A 17410-nucleotide genomic window follows, 5' to 3' on the forward strand; every position below is an offset into this window, starting at 1 on the left:
TATTCCACAGTCGCACATACCGCAACATTGATACAGCACTCCCCCCAAATACCATAGGGTGACATGGAGAGTGTCTGTACTTGCTAGAACCTACAGATTTATCTGAAAAATACAGATAAATCCACAGGTATGTTGTCCCATGGGCACATAGCCTTAGATTGCTGCACTGTGTAAAGAAGGCAATGAAATACAGGCATAAATAGTAAGAATTTACAGATTAACCACCAGCCATACCAAAGCGGGATATAAGGATGAGTTGACTAGGAGAGCACAGCAAATATCCTGCAAACTTAAATAGCATAAAAAAAGTTATACACTACTCAGAAAAGGTTAGGGATAGTTGGCTTTCAGGTGAAATTAGCCTTTTAATTAGAAGCATACAATGGTGATTTCCTCTAACAATTTATCAAAACAAAAGCAAACATCAGTGACGCTGACATGTGTGGTCAGGTACCCTTACAGGTGGTGTGTTGTTAACTGTTTCAATTGGTCTGTCGAGACATTTGGGTGCATTTCACCTCCTTTAAGTATGCCTGGAATTGTGCGCCATTCATCATCCAGTTCCGGACGCCATTGTTAACAATAAAGCTGTCATCTTTGTGGGATGTGGCTAGAGGACACCCACTTTTCTGCCTTTCTGACTCTTCCAATCTCTCCATATCTGTCACATCCTACTGATGACACTAAAAAAGAGAATTTTGTTTACTTACCGTAAATTCTTTTTCTTATAGTTCCGTCATGAGAGACCCAGACCATGGGTGTATAGCTACTGCCCCCGAAGGACACACAAAGTTACTACACTCAAAAACGTGTAGCTCCTCCCTCCTGGCATATACACCCCCTGCTAGCCAGATCTAGCCAGTTTAGTGCAAAAGCTGAAGGAGGACATCCACCCACAGAAGAGAGAGGAAAACTCGGCAGAACCGGAACCTCTGTCTACAACAATAATAGCCGGTGAAGACACTCGGAACAAGAAAACCTGCCAACAGGCATAGGGAGGGTGCTGGGTCTCCCATGACGGAACTATAAGAAAAAGAATTTACGGTAAGTAAACAAAATTCTCTTTTTCTTTATCGTTCCTATGGGAGACCCAGACCATGGGACGTTCAAAAGCAGTCCATGGGTGGGAATAAACAGACAACTGAGAAGCAGGCAAACCTAACTTCACAAATGGGCGACAGACGCCGGAAAAATGCGTCTGCCCAAGCCCACGTCTGCCAAAGCATGAGCATGCCTTGGGAAGTGCTTCGAAAAAGTATGCAGACTAATTCGAGCTGCAGTCGGACAGACCTACTGAGCCGTAACCTGGTGCCTGAAAGCACAAAAATAAAGGCGTCGACAGGTCTGACCAAATGTGCTCTGATCCCCGACGGGGAAGACACTTGAGTACACTCGTAGGTCTCGGAAATGGCCGACCTAAGCCAACATCAGGGTCGGTTTAGATGCCGAGAGACCGTTACGCTGACGAACAGTCAGCACCAGAGAGGTGCACCGCGTAATAACGGCGGTGCGAGACACATAGATCCGGAGCGCCCGCACCAGATCCAGGATATGCAACGCTTCCTCAAGCGATGAACAGGAGCCGGACAGAAGGAGGCAGGAAAATTGCCCCGGATAAGGTGGAAGGAGAACCACCTTAGGGGAAAAAAGTCCGGAGTCGGACGAAGGCCACCTTGTCTTGATGCAAAAGATCAAAAAAAGGGGAACGACTCCGAGAAAGTGCAGCCAGAACCCTCTGGCGGGGAATTATAGCCACTAGAAAGAGTACTTTCTGTGAAAGATGAAACAACGAAACCTCCACAAGAGGCGCAAAGGGGGGTTTCCGGGAACCGGGAGGACTCGATTAAGATCCCAGGTCTCCATAGGCCGCCGGAAGGGCGGGATGATGTGAGATGCGCCCTTAAAGGAGCGCACCGGAGCCAGCCGGACGAAATGCCGCTGGCACATACTGACAGGGCCGAGGCCTGTCCCTTAAGAGGGATAGTCCTAGCTGTAGACCGGACTGTGGAAGGGACAGGAGGGTCGGCTGGGCCAAAAAAGGTCAAAGGACACTTTGGAGCTCGAGTCAAGGCAGAGATGACTTCGGGAAGGATATCAGAAGTCACTAAGATCCAGGACTCAAGAGCTATGCCGATATTCTGAGATCCAGAATTCTGACGGGAAAAGCGGACCTTTTGGGAAAAAATCTGAACGGTCCGGAAGATGCCATGGCAACCCAACGGACAGAAGGAGCAGGTCAGAAGACCAAGCCCGCTGGAGTCAGTCTGGAAGAATGACCCGACGCTCCCTTTACCGATCCTGCGCAGGACTCTGGACAAGGGGTAGAGGGTGAAGTCAAAAAGAGACAAGCTGGGATCCAACATGAACCAGTGTGTCTCCCGCAAAACCTGAGGATTGTGGACCGCGGTTGGACAGCTGAAATAGTCTGCCTCGCAGTTTTCACATCTAGGATGTGGACTGCGGATACAGTGGACTAGGAGGCCCTTGTCCACTGAAGAATGTTGAGTCGCCAAGATTGCCAGGCGGCTGAGCGTCCCGCCCTGGAGGCTGAAAAAGGAAAACGCTGTCTCGTTGTCCGACTGGACTCGAATGTGCCTAGCCGCCCACAGATGGTGAAGACTTGTAGAGCCACAAATACAGCAGTGGTTTCCAGCACATTGAACCAGAGGGCTGATTCGGACAGAGTCCAAGCGCCCTGCGCTCCACGGTGGAGATATCCTGCTCCCCAGGCGGATAGGCTGGTATCCTGGTGAGAATCACCCGGGACGGGCCAGAGAGGGGCGCCCCTGAGACAGAGTGGCCGAAGCCACCACTGAAATGAGCCTCTGGTCAGTGGCGAAGCCACCACCCCGTGGAAGGATTGAGTTCGCTTGTACAGCGGAAAACATCCAGTCTCAGAGGACGCAGGGGAAACTGGGCAAGGAACCGCTTCCATTGACGTCCCTGGTTCGAAGTCAGAGAGAAAAACACACGGAACAAACCCGAGACTCCCGTGAAAACGCCCCACTTGGCTATGCTTGAAAAGCTAAGGATCCAGGTCGGAAGGCACCGCCCTCTTCGAGGACTAGGAATAGATTTAAGCAAAAATCTCAGAACCGTTCCCAGTCGGTAAGCGGTACAATTACTCCATTGGCCAGCAAGAAATGCCACCGCCTGTGAGAAGGCGGCGGCCTTGGAGCCGGGAGGAGTTGACAGAAAAAATCTGTCTGGCGGGTGGACAGAAGTCCATCCTGTAGCCAAGGGAGATATAATCTCGCCCCCACTTAACGGAGACGTGTTAGAACCGTACGTCGCCAAGTGGAGAGAGTTGTTGGCGTGGCTAAATAGCTCGGAGGAAGGTGACTCAGTGACAGCATCTCCTGCGGTCTTCTGAAGACGCAGCTTCGAGCCATTTGGTTCCATGAACCTAGGCTGAGCTAGAGGACGATCAGATGGAACCATCGAAACCTCAACTGCACTCCCCGCCAAGAGCTACTCAATTTCACTTAGCTTGGTTCCGGGGAAACTGGTCCCACCAGGGGGGAGCCCAGCCAGGAACCTCCATAGAGGCATCTGCCTTACAATTCCGAGGCCACAGGAGCCTGCGGATAGCGAGCCTAGACCACCGCCGTGCGGCGTCCAGCATGGCAGACCTGGCAGAGGATGAAAAGACTGAAGTCTGGAAGTTCAGGGAACCGTCTCGGGCATGTGAGAGACTGCATCTCCTCCAGAGAAGCAGAGAAGGTACAAAAACAGCACTGCTGTAAGCTGAGGAGAAGAAGCTCCTGCCGTCCCATACCGACTTGGCCCAAAGGACAACCGGGCGGACCGCAGAACCTGAAGTGAGGAGCCATCAGCCACTGACATAACGGTCGGGGCTGAGCCACCTGAAGTGAATGAGCCCACTTCTTGACCACCATTGGTGGACAGGGGAAACACAGTCCTCAGAAACCCGCTTCGGGGTAAACTCAGAGCGGATTGAGGTCCAGTACAAAATTAATGTACGGTAGAATCCTATAGAGGTGCCGTCAGCCACTGATACAACTAACCGGGCAGTCTAGACCGGAGTGGCTACTCTCTTTGATGGGGGAGACAGGCAGCAGAACTCCGCTGTGGGGTCTGCAGGATAGGCTGTGGGCTTGGACGCAGCGGGCTGAAAACTGGAGTGGTTAAGTAACACACTCCTTGACCTGCTAAAGGTAAACTGTGCCTTTCTGCCAGCGGGGAATACTCCCCTGATCAGGCGGACACAAGAATAATGTACGCAAGCCAGCATTCGCATCTGCGTCACCTACGGACGGATCAATGTACATAAAGTAGCGTCCGTGTCCGTGGTAGAGACATCCTCCTCGTCCGTGAATCAGCTCGTAATCGGAGCTGCGGGACGGGGAGGGCAGGGAACCCTGCGTCTCCCTGTCAGGAGAACGGGGTCTGAGCCCAGAAGGAGAGTCCCTTGGGAGGTTAGCCGAGCGAGCAGAGAACGCCCTGAGAAGGGGGCTGGCACGCTCAGTAGATGACGGGACAGCCGACCCCTGGAAATAGGATTCCCATGGGGGTCAGCCACCGAAACCGGAGCAGCTATCATTAATGCGCCCCCATGCTGAGGGGCTACAGTGGTTAGGAGCTCAGTATAGCCGTACGAGACTACCTGCAGTGGATAATAAAAAACAGTCTACAGGCTCGCTCTGTGAGACATGCTGCAGAGGTGGGGGCTCTGTCTAGAATGCGTAGAATACCCAAGACAGGATTCAGCCTGGGGAGACTCCCACCTAAGAACCATTACAGTGTGCCGGTTCAGGCAATCTGAGGTTACATGCAGAACATGTAGTGTACAGCCTTGGAGCTTTGCTGCTAGAGTGAGACATGCTGCAGAAGTAGGGGCTCTGTCTAGAATGTCTAGAATACCCATCCACCACATAAGAACCATTACAGTGTGCCGTTTAGGCAAACTGAGGTAACATGCAGAACATGTAAAGTACAGCTTTGGCTGCTAGGGTGAGACATGCTGCTGAGGAGGAGATTCTATGATAAAGAATTAACTCCTTCAGAATGCCTGAGAGTGTATAAAAAGTGCACAACCAGAGGTTGTGACTTATCAGGCCATATTATGAGTGCCCTCCCGATTCTAAGCCTGGACCCTCAGCCAGTATTCACTCCCTCTGCTGCAGAGCAGCCAGCGCCGACCAGTGTGTAAGACGCTGAGAAAATGGCGCCAGGGTGAAGGGGGGAGGCGGGGGTTAACCCAGGAGCGGGAATCGGAGGGTGAGGGAGATGCACAGGGGAGGGAATCATCCTCTCAAAAAAGAGCGTCCTCCCCTGTGCAGAGCGGCCGGCGGACGGCTCTGCAGCGTCCCCCTGCAAGCCTGACATGCAGGGGAACGAAGCGAAAGTAGGCCGCGGCTGAAGCCGGGGCCTAGAGTTATGCATGCGGCCGGAAATCGGGCGCCGTCGGCGCGGTTCTCAGTAAAAACTGTGGAACCGGCCGGAAACACAGTAAATAAAGCAGCATTATCCCGCAATCACTGTCCCCTCTATTAAAAGTGCCCCACATTGCAGAAAAGACCCTCTGAATAAGCGTCTCTATACTTAGCTTTGAGACGCAGGGTCCATTCCCTGTGGGGTGGGGGGTCAGTGCTCCGTCCAGCAGGGTCCTGCACAAGGGCTGCGGATGGAGGCCGTTCTCCTGCAAGGCAGTGAGAACTGAGTTGGCTCCCACTTCAAATCAGAGCCCCTAAGGGATGTTGAAGGAGCGCGGCATGAAGGGCTCCTGCCCTGAAATCAACCTTAACAGCACTGCCGCCAGGGGAGTGTGAAGGGACATGCCGGGAGTCCAGTGGACCCGCTTTTCTTCCAAATCTTTAGAAAAAATGAAAAATCAAAAAAGGATGCATGTGTGTGTGTGGATCCTCCTGACACAAAGCAAGAAACTGGCTAGATCTGGCTAGCAGGGGGTGTATATGCCAGGAGGGAGGAGCTACACGTTTTTGAGTGTAGTAACTTTGTGTGTCCTCCGGGGGCAGTAGCTATACACCCATGGTCTGGGTCTCCCATAGGAACGATAAAGAAAGGTGGCTTTACACTGCAACACTGCAAACGACATCGCTGTAACGTCACCGGTTTTGTGACGTTATAGCGACCTCCCCAGCGACATTGCAGTGTGTGAAACACATCAGCGACCTGGCCCCTGCTGTGAAGTTGCTGATCGCTACAAATCGTTCGGGACCATTCTTTGGTCCTTTGTTTCCCGCTGTGCAGCATGATCGCTAGAAAGTCTCAGTGTGTAAAGGGGACTTTACAGCGACTTCCCTTTCAAAAAGCTGCTTTACAACATCCCCAACAACCAGCTAGGTTGTTCTGCAGGTCCGGATCGCTGTTGCGTCGTTGGCCAGGTTTGCCTGTTTGACAGCTCACCAGAGACTTTGTAGCGATCCCGGCCAGGTTGGAATCGCTGGTGAGATCGCTAGAAAGTTTCAGTGTGTAAACCCAGCTTTAGTTCATTGGTCACTTCCATCTGAAAACATCCTCTTGAAGCCTCACAATGGCAAGGTACTCTGGCTCTATTGCTAAGCATTGTCTTGATCTCATGATGTCAACATATAAACTGCATGAGCCAATTACCATTACATATTTACAGCACTGGATTGACTGCTAGTGATCACTTACCCACTAAATGTATGTACACACCAAGTGTCACAGCAGATAAAAATTAACTCACTAGAAAAGGCTTCTCACTTGTATTGAGCATAAGAGGCAGATTTTTTTCATATTTATTTTTTTTAGAGGACACCGAAAGAACAAGGAAAATTAAACAACAAGAATAGGCAGAGTCATTTATACAGATAATCAAGTTTAATCTGTTTTAAAACAGTTGTCATTTTTATTAAAAAAAATCAATTGTACACATGAAAAAAAAGCAACTTTGTAATATATCCTAGACAAATCTGCATAATTCTCTGCCAGAATGATCAATTCACTGTTTTATCTGCTGAGTACTGCAGATCCATGGTCTTAAAGGTAATAAAACTATGGCTAGACATCCCTATTATGCTTGTTGGTAATGTTTTCCATTTTTAATTCAGGGGGGGGGCAGCAGTTTATAGACAGTACTATTGTCAATGTTAGTACAAAATTGAAGCACAACCATTGGTTTAGTTTTTATTTCATAAAATAGAGCACGTGAAAATAAGCAACTTTGTATTACAATGTGTCCAACGCCATTAACTTAACAACAGCAGCTATAGGCATAGAAGTGGTGTCTAGGTATAGTAAAGTAGCCATGCGCTACGCAATAAAACCACCTATTGCACCACCTGGTGGAACACAACGGAGTTAGCGTTTTTATCTCAAAAACTGAATGAGAGAGAAAAATTACAAAGTTGTAGGGCATCATCAATTCAATACGAATTGACACCTTGCATACAGAAATGCTATGATATGATATGAAACCCATGACCCCCCCAAAACATTGAATGCTGGTCACGCATATGGCGCTCAAAGTGGCCCCCATCAGCTGCAATGCACATCTGGACAGCATACTGTATCTTACTGCACGTTGTGCAATATGGTAGGTGAAATGTTTGCACAAGCATCTGTAATACGTCGTCATACACCCCACCTACTGTCTCCTCCCCATAATCCTATAGAATGTAAGCCCGCAAGGGTAGGGTCCTCTTCCCTCTGTACTAGTCTGTCTACTGTAACTTGTATATGTATTTTGTATGTAATCCCCTTCTCATGTACAGCACCATGGAACTAATGGTGCTCTATAAATAAATAATAATAATAATAGGTCCTGCAATGTTGGTGAAGCAGTCGCATACACCTGCTGTTTGATGTTACCGCACAGAAAGAAGTCCAATAGGGTCAAGTTAGGGGAGCGTGGAGGCCACTCCATGCAGCCACCATACCCAATGACTTGTAAGAAGGTCTCGCTTCACATCCACAGCCTTGTGAATTTTACACATTCTAATCACAGCATTTCTGTATGTTAGGTGTCTATTTGTATTTTATTGATAATGCCCTAACAACTTTGTAATTCACTTTTTTCTTTATCTCATTCAGTTTTCAAGATAAAAATGCTAACTCCATTGTTTTCCACAAGGTAGCACTATAGGTGGTTTTATTGTGTAGAGCATGGCTATTTTACTACACCTAGACACCACATCTATGCCTATAGCTGCCGCCGTTCAAGTTAATGGCAGTGGACAGGATATGGGTGGACACACTATCGTATCAGACAAATCTGCTTCTTGCCAGAATTGGTCAAAATATGAAACCAGTAAAAATCTGTACTCCGTGAATATTTTCCCATTTCGGAGATGGGAGACAATGAGCCAGAGCTCCACGCCCTTCCTCTACACAGGAGATGGCAGTTGTTCCTTATTACAGTCTCAGTAATGGGAAAGTCTTCACTGAATACAGATTTTACCTCAGAATTGATGACTGATCAATTCTGGCAGAGAAAGAAGCAGATTTGTCTTGGAATAAAATCCAAGGTGATCAATACATTGCATCTACCCATAAATTGCATCCATAAAAAAAGTCTGCAAAAAATATGCCGCTTAGCCCCAGATCCAGAGAAAGAAACATTATGGTTCTCAGAAAATTGTGACCGTCTTTTTTTTTTTTTTTTTTTTTTTTAAATTCACCACTTAAAATTAAAGAAGAAAAACTATACAATGTTTAATTTACCTGGCAATATTATTCTGAGGTCAATAGGAGTATGTAGATACCATATAGTGAACATTTTAAACCAAAAAAAAAAAAATATCACGGAATTGCACTTTTTTGCCATTTCACAAGATTTTTGGTTTTTCAGTACACTATGGTAAAATTGTTTAATTTGAAAGTACAACTTGGCCCACGAAATCAATCCCTAAAACTGCTATGTTAATAGAAAAATAGAAGTTCTGGCTGTTTGAAAGGAGAACACCCCATCCACACTCTCCCAAAAAAAAAAATGGCAAAGTTGTGAAGGTGTTAAAGATGCTGCAGGACTACCAAAGTATACTTTTATCTAAGGCCAGTTTCACACATACGGCACTTTGCTGGATCTGGCATGCATGCAGTTGTGTGCTTAGTGCACAACCGCATGGTGCTGCGCTTCCACTGTAAATGAATGTACTGTACTGCATATGCGTGCCGCATCCAGCAAAATGCCGGATGTGTGAAACGAGCCTAAGTGACAAAAAAAACCCCAAAAAAACCCCACAAAAACAGAAGTTTTTACTGTGAACATGGAAAATGCTGACAAAAGTGCTGCTTTTCACAGACAGACAACATTCTAATTTTTCAGGATCTGGGGCTGTGTGACCGCTTATTTTGTCTTGAGCTGACATTTAATTGTACTTTTGGGTAGATACAATTCTTTGATTACCTGTTATTCCATTTTAATGCAATGCTGCTGCAACAAATACCAATTCTGGAGTTTTGACTTGTCACTATACTGTTTACCGATTAACAGATTGAATTTATATATTCATAGATCGGGCATTTCTGAATCTGGTGATACCAAATGTGTATTTTTTTTTATTGTCAATGGGGCGATTTGAGCTTCCAGGTTTTTTCTTTATATATTTTATTTAAAATTTCTCTTTTTAACTTTATTGGTTTTACTAGTTGCCCTAGGTGACTTATGCTTGCACTGTCCAATCAATTGTGCTGAACAGAGCGATTCTTCAGCATCACTCTGATCAGCAGAAATGCTGATTTGTGAAATCCGGCGCTCTGCCGGCATTCACGGGAAGAGAGTCATGGCAGTGAAGAGTCATCTGACCATACTGTCATTGCATCCCATGATCGCATCACAGGGCAAGCAATGGCAGCAGAAAAACAGAGCGATTCCCACAGGAGAGTGTTAGATCGTGCAGAGTGAACTGCAATCTAAGGTGTTAACAGGCACGGGTGGATTGGAGATTCACTGGCGCCTGTGAGCAGAACATGCTGATCTGTCAGTAGACATGTGCTGGTAATAATTCAGGCTCGCTACATGAGCCCGCATTATAAGGGACAGACACTGCTATTGACACTATACAAGTACTTGGTTGTGAAGGTGTTTAAGTGGTTGTCCACTACTCAGACAACCTTTCCTTCTCCATGATTGCCCCAAATGAAAAATGTTATATACTCCCCTCCTGCGCAAGCACTGCTCCAGTGGTGTCAGCGTTCACATTCCTGGGGCCCATGTGAGGTTGTCACGTGAGCTCTACGCCGTATCACCACCAGCCTCTTCCCACCTTCAAACATAAAAATGATCACGAGGAAGTGGGCTGCGGCTCACAACTCACTTCCTGTTTACTCCTACGTCTGAAGGTGGGGACCATGAAGTTGCCAGTAATTAGGAGCAGGGTTGGCATAACAAAAAAACTCCTTTAAAATTAAGCTTTACTCACCTTCCCCATGTCTAGCACTAAATCTGTAAGCTACTGTCAACATTCCATATTTGCAATGCTGCAGGTAAAAAGTGAGCTTGGCAGCTTGTGTTGTCAACTCAGGCAGGGTCACTGAACTCACCAATTGGCTGCACTTCTGTATACAGTGCACCACTTCACAACTGCAGCCATTATGTTCAGTTCTGCAGAACACTTCCTTGGTTGTAGCCTAGAGTATAAAAAGGCAAATAATTGTTACCAACAGTACAACAGGAAATCGCTTTAAAATGTTAGAAATGGTGTCCTCATATGTAAAGAAATGAATCATGTGCATCATAATGTGAACAGCAGTATACAGTTTTAATCACTGGACAGGGGTGAAGCCAGAATAGTGATATCTAGTTTCACATAGAGAAGACATTTTATATACATTTACAACAAAATCTCATTACCTTTGTGCAGCTCGTTCTCCAGGAATTTATGGCTCATCTGTAGAAACCACCAGCATGCAGGGAAGCTTAAACAGAAAGTGAACAGAACGTTAGCCTTCTTAGAATGCATTAATCAGCAACTATGCAGCAAAATCCATTCCCCTACCTGGGGAACACTACAGCAGAATACACAAGATCAGCCTCCATCACAAACCTGATCAGGGCAGGACAGATATGCTAGCATAGGCACAGAATACAGCCTCAAAGTACAGTTATTGTTCCATATGCAAGCAAACTGATTGAAGCACTACTAGAACCTGCCTCCTGGTAAGCAGGTAGGGGGAAGTCACTTAATTCTCTTAAATCTATTCTCACTCCAATTTGATATTTATGACCTACATCACCCTAGTCATTGTTATCAAAATGTGGGCTACACTCGTGTTCTGTAAGATTATTTATAATACAGTTCGCACAAGTACATCCAACCAGTCAGAAACAGCCTCTTATTTTCAGCACATGCGGTGCATCAGATGGCAGAATCATCATTGGTCCAATTACCCATTTTGCAAGACGTTGTGTGGAGAACCTACCTGTTCAAGAAAAATCCCGCCTTTGATTACTTTGTCAGATCGTTATCAGGTCCTGCCAAAAATGAGACATGTTCGTAAGTAAACATCAAAAAATGTATTAGCCATATGATCATTCTACTGTCCATTAGTTATCTGTATCAAAGGTGAAACTTTACCATTTAAAAGGGAACAAACCATCAGGATTCTCAAAGTAAAGCTATATTGGCGCTAGGATGATGAATGTAAGCATACCTACAGTTCTGAGATTGGATGTTTTATTCAGACATAAGTGCAAGTAAAGCTCCAGCAATGCACTGCTATTTGATTGACAGGTGCAACAGGTAGGGAATATGTGGGTCAGGTCTATCTATTCCCGCCAATTGTTTGCGATGGACTTTACATCTGACGGTGACATGGGGAGGAAGGCCCGGGAGGCAGACAGAGGCGGGAATAGATAGCAAAACCTGACCCACCTATTCCCTTCCTGTTGCACCTGTCAATCAAACAGTGCATTGCTGGAACTTGATTTGAACATATATCTGAAATAAAACATCAATCTTTGAACTGAAAGGTATGCTTACATTTTAGGCCACTTTACACACAGAAATCTTTGGCAGATCTGTGGTTGCAGTGAAAGCATGGACATATTGTTCCATTTGTACACAGCCACAAACCTGGCACTGATTGTCCACAATTTCACTGCAACCACAGATCTGCCGCAGATTTATCTCTGTGTGTGACAGGGCCTTTAGCATCCTAGTGCCAGTGTAACATTGGCTTTACTTTATGTATGAAAATCCTGATGGTTGGTTCCCTTTAAAGGTGATGTCTTGACAGGATAATTATGGCATAAGTGTGGATGATACAGGTCGCACTGGTAGGAGGAAGGCATGTGTGGCCATGTCCATTCCTGGGAAAACCGAGACCATGTCTCAGATATTAATGTGGGTCACCAATAAGGCCTAAATTGCATTTCCTACGAGTAGTCAAGATACTGTATTGCACAAAGCATATGAGAAAATACAATTGCATGACGCACAAATTAATGTTCAAATACTGATCATATCCATCTTCCTGTCAGAGCAACTCCAGGGACATCTGCACCCCAAAATGTTGGGCCTCATCACTATGGGTTGAGTGCTTTTACATGCATAGTCAGAAATGTAGGGGCCTCTTCTCCAAGTTCCGTAGTTTTTTTAAGTGGAGAGATCTACAGAACTCATTTCTACTGTGGATGTACAGTGACCTGCCATGGGTCCACACAAGAATTAGCTTTTCAGTAGGTTATAGGAAACGACTCAAAAGCAGCTGCAGGCCTAAAAAAAAAGTTTTTTCTATTTTACAAGCCTGCTCACTCACTACACATGGCAGTAGTGACATCTCTTAAATGGGTTGCTTGATCTAAAATGACAAGTCGGTAGTCACTGACTGCAGATTAGTGAATCCTGACATCACACAAACTGTGCGCAGAGAAGAATTTCCGGTGTCAGAGCCAGGAACGATGGTCAAGCGGCCAAGTATGCAATATGCGCAGTCTCGCTATTTTAGCTGGCAGAATACATAACGTATACACTCACCATGTGTGCTGTTTCTGGCACTGAAACAGACAAATCCTCACAGCGCACAGGGAGATTTGCACTTAGGCTATTTTTTTTGCACTATCCGATCACTTCTGCTGTTCAGAGCGGTGCTTTAGCATCCCTCTGAACAGCAAAAATGCTGATCTGTGAATGCTGATTCTCTGCTGACATGCACAGGAACTTTGTCATGACAGTGACCAGGCCATCAGCTGACCCCGACTCATGACAACCCATCGGCATCGTGTGATCATATCATGGGGCAGTCACTGGAGGCAGGGACCAGCACAATCCCTGCTGGTGCGCTTTAAGTCCTTCTATAAGAAATAGACAGTGGGATTTAACTCTGATCCACCTGCGCCTGTTAGTTGCACATGTCAACTGATCTGATCAGCTGACATGTGCGGGGAAAAATTGTAGGTTCACCACGCAAACCCACATTAGAAAGGAACAGGCACTGCCTTGGAAGTATAGCTACATCAATTGTTGTAAAGCTATTAAGACACCATTTAAATCCATACATAGGTTGAAGACTCCGGAGCATAGTGTTTTTTTACTGAAAAACAGCTTTTGGCTGTTTGGAGGGATATACCCTTAGATTGTGAGCTTTTGAGCAGGGCCCTCATTCCTACTGTAGCTGTTGAATTATGTACTATTTTGTTTTTGTCTATACAAGACCCCGCCTGATCGTAAAGTGCTGCGGAATATGTTGGCGCTATATAAACAATCATATGAATAATATTTTTATTATATACAGGGCTGTGGAGTCGGAGTCGGAGTCGTGGAGTCGGAGCTCATTTTGGTGGAGTCGGAGTCGGAGTCGGTATAAAATGCACCGACTCCGACTCCTAAAATATATAATAAATTGGGGACAGGAGTGCAATGCAGAATGTGCTGAATATTTTACTAAATAATAAAATTTAGTATAATGCTTATATTTAAGTGAAAAATTTATTGTAGTACAATGTGAACATCAGACATTTAATTGTTTTTATGATACAATAATCAAGATATTTGGATAGAACATAAAATATTTATTGGAATACAACTTTAGAACACAAAAAACTAATAAATTTTAAATATGTAAAATTATATATATATATATATATATATATATATATATATATATATATATATATATATATATATATATATATATATATATATATATATATATATATATATATACATATATACATATATACATATATATACATATATATACATATATATATATACATATACATATATATATATACATATATATATATACATATACATATATACATATACATATATACATATACATATATATATATACATATATATATATACATATATATATATACATATATATATATATATATATACAGTGTATATACACACAAGATATATATGTAATCTACTGTATATTACATAGTGTATTACATATTTACAATTTATTACAGTTTTTTGTGTTCTAAAGTTGTATTCCAATAAATATATTTTATGTTCTATCCAAATATCTTGATTATTGTATCATAAAAATTATTAAATGTCTGATGTTCACATACACATATTCATGTACTACAATAAATTTTTCACCTAACTATAAGCAATATATGTAGGAGTCGGAGTCGGTGCAAGAGAATTTGAGGAGTCGGAGTCGGAGTCGAAGGTTTGGCTTACCGACTCCACAGCCCATACAGTGGAACCTCGGATTACAAGTAAACCAGTTTACGAGCATTTTGCAAGACTAGCAAAGTTTTACACCAATTTGTAACTTTGTTTACAACCAATGCTTTGCAAGACTAGCAAATACTCACCCCACACATTTCAAGTTTTGTACTTTCACCGCGCTCTGACCATCTCTGGCTGCAGGCTTGTGGATCCGGTAACTATTGCAGTTGATGCAGAGGCTGCTGCTACAGTCTTTGCTTTATGTTTTGCCGGCACTGTGGACAGAACAGCTACTGTATTCCCAAATGCAGCGCGCTGGCCAATCAGAGGCAAGCAGCTTATGACATCAGTGCTGACAGCGGCAGGTCCTGCATAGCCACGATCATTACCAGGTCCACAAGCCTGCAAACTGCAAGAAGCAGGGGGGAGATCGCCGAGGGAGCGGAGGACAGGTGAGGATAATGGTTTTGTTTGTGTGTATGTGAAGGATGGCACAATATCAGACAAGGATGCGACATTGCGCACGTGTGCTGTGGAACGAATATGAGTTTCAATTATTTCCTACGGGAAAATCTGCTTTGCTATACGAGCAACTTTGTTTACGAGCACACTCCTGGAATCAATTCTGCTCTTAATCCAAGGTTCCACTGGACTCAAATGATTTTATCACACTCAATCCTTCATGCCGCTAAATACAGCAAGAAGCACGTAAAGTGTCCCAGTAAGGGTATGTGCGCACCGCAGAAATTTCCTGCATAAAAAATGTAGTGGAAAACAACATGCATTTTATGTGCTTATTGTTAAATCAATCAACCCAAAGTGCACACAAGCATCCTCAGCCAGTTAAGTGCTAATCATGTGCAAATCATGATGTGAACAGCAGTAAAAAGGCTTCATCACTGGACACTGGAAACATTTGGATGGCACTAGCAACGCAACCTGGCAAATTAGCGGAAATAAAACTGATCAGTACCTCATGTTCATTTTAGTTGTAATCAGGGTGGATTTCTACTCAAGGCATCTTGTATAACACATAATTCTCCAGTAAAAATCACAGTAAACTGCATCTGAAATAGAAAAAAAAAGGAATTAAGCAAAGTTTTCTTTAGATTTGTAAGACTGGTCATTCTCCAGGGCACATCCTCATAACTCAAGAGTGTAATCACAGCAGTCATGATGTGAACAGCAGATACACATTTTAATCATCGGATGTGCAACAATATAGGCCGACCTGTCACCAGGACAGAAGGGGACACTTTGCTGCTCCGCAAGATTATGGGCGGGTACGATGATGACGCTGGTGAGGTCAAACACAGCGCCGCCCATAATCTCGCGCCGGCGCAACTACATCACCGACTCTCTCGCGCGAAGAAATGTGCTCATGGGAGCTGCCCGGTCCAGGTGGAATGATTTTTTGATCACATTCCACTTGCTCTGTATTACTCGCCGTGTGTCCTAGCCCGAAGATGCTGAATGCAGACATAGCTGTTAAAGAGGTGATGCTTGATTGCAGAAATAGATTTAGTCAACGTTGCAGAAATGCACTGCACTGTACTGTGACTGGAGCAAGAGGGAGGACCTCTGTGGGACTCCTCTGTACATTCTGGCTTGCCCCCTTTTCATTATTTGAATATCATGCCATGCCGCCATTGCTGTTGGCAGAATGTGCGCATTGATAAAATAGTTGTCTTCACTGAAATCTATGCACTCGCGTACCGTAATCTCCGTCGCCATTTTATTGGAGACACTGCGGTGAAGACTGAGAGGCACTGCTTCCCTGCCACTCAGTGTTCACCAGTGTTTTCAATAAAATGGCACCGAAGATCGCATTCCGTGCATGTATGGACTCCAGCGTCACTTTAATGAAGACAGAATTACTGTAGCAGTGCGCACACCGCCAACAGAAATGGCAGCACAGCATTCGAAGACAGAGGCAAGCCCAGAGGATGCCATAGGAGGAATAAGTGCCGAGGACCTGACCCGCAAAGACCTGCCCATGTTGCACCCATCAGAGTCCAGTGCATTTCTGCAACTTTGATTAAAGATCTCATCAACCAAGCATCCGATCTTTCTATGACAGGTATGCCTGGATTCAGCATCGTTGACTCAGTGAAATCCTGGAGGTTGGTCCTCTTTAAATCTTAGTTTCCTACTCGCCTGCTGCCGCCTTAATCTTTTGCTGCCACTCCTGTAAGTCTCCGGCAATTTGGGACTTGCTGGCAGCTTTACTATCATGGAGCACGCTGGAGGACAATTCAGTGTCTACTGTATAAGAGCCTCATGCTGGTTCAAATGCATTGGGAGCATGGGACAACTTCAGGATAATCAGAAATTACTGTCAAGACAGTGCCATAGGACAGCCATCAGTACAAGCGAAGCCGCCAGAGTGTGACGGGACTTACGGAAGCACCACCACAGCTTTTCCTGATAAATGGCAAAATGCTGCCTTGGCAAATTTGGGGAATGAAATTAACTAGACTTGCACTATAGACAAATTACACCAAAAACTACAGGGGAAAAAAAAATCCTGCCAAGATATCAGGTTTTGTGCAAAAAAACAAAACAAACGCACCATAGTCCCATTTACACCAATAAGGCACCGGATAGGGCACTTAGGTTGTGAAATCCCATTACAGACAGTGAGGCATTGCGGAATAAGATGGAGCAATACACAGTAAAGGTCTCCAGCCAAGCCCCTCCATGACAGGCCACCTGCAGAACCACACCAACGGTGTCTAGACTAGTCCTGCACAGCACGCCAGGTCATGCACTCACCTCCTCTCCCTCCAACAGCCAGGCTGAAAAAGACCGCCCAGCACTCAGCC

The 17410-nt window shown here is 45.0% G+C and overlaps 1 long non-coding RNA gene across 2 annotated transcripts; it reads right to left on the minus strand.

Moving 5' to 3' along the window:
- Positions 1-369: 369 nt before the first annotated feature.
- Positions 370-17407, minus strand: LOC142292519 (uncharacterized). Of its 2 annotated transcripts, XR_012750678.1 has the most exons (6): positions 17361-17407; positions 15559-15652; positions 11371-11422; positions 10802-10866; positions 10492-10578; positions 370-683 (listed from the first exon to the last, which is right to left on the minus strand). It is a non-coding gene; the product is annotated as an uncharacterized LOC142292519 (long non-coding RNA). The 2 variants fall into 2 exon arrangements; XR_012750674.1 differs by lacking the exon at positions 370-683 and having other exon boundaries at positions 8132-10578.
- Positions 17408-17410: the final 3 nt, after the last annotated feature.

Source organism: Anomaloglossus baeobatrachus, chromosome 1 (assembly GCF_048569485.1).
Source record: "Anomaloglossus baeobatrachus isolate aAnoBae1 chromosome 1, aAnoBae1.hap1, whole genome shotgun sequence".
Classification (NCBI taxonomy): Eukaryota; Metazoa; Chordata; class Amphibia; order Anura; family Aromobatidae; genus Anomaloglossus; species Anomaloglossus baeobatrachus.